The sequence below is a fragment of the Penaeus monodon genome, chromosome 29 (genome assembly GCF_015228065.2).
Source record: "Penaeus monodon isolate SGIC_2016 chromosome 29, NSTDA_Pmon_1, whole genome shotgun sequence".
In the NCBI taxonomy this organism is placed as follows: domain Eukaryota; kingdom Metazoa; phylum Arthropoda; class Malacostraca; order Decapoda; family Penaeidae; genus Penaeus; species Penaeus monodon.
The window spans coordinates 1826295-1826517 of record NC_051414.1 but is presented as its reverse complement, the minus strand read 5'-3'; the positions used below and the strand labels follow the sequence as shown (position 1 = coordinate 1826517).

The following is a 223-nucleotide window of genomic DNA, read 5'->3' as shown; positions in this document are numbered from 1 at the left end:
GCCCCTTCATTATTTAGCAAGATCATCTGGCCCGAAGCATTAAGTTCCAAAGATACTTTAATGGAGGTTCCTGATAAGCTGGAGTTTGCGAAAGTGCGTTTCATTAGGGCCATGTCTCCGGCAATTAGAAAAATTCCGACTCATTAGGACTTCGTTTCCTCCGTGTGATTCGCAGGCCGCCCACGCCGCAGCCTCACGCCCGGGCCGTGAGGAGACGCGCTCG

At 52.5% G+C, this 223-nt stretch overlaps 1 protein-coding gene across 2 annotated transcripts in view; it reads right to left on the bottom strand.

Annotated features, from left to right (window-relative positions):
* LOC119591893 (glutamate receptor ionotropic, NMDA 2B-like) overlaps positions 1-223 on the bottom strand; it is a 182298-nt gene that overhangs the window by 72868 nt on the left and 109207 nt on the right. The window lies entirely within an intron of this gene.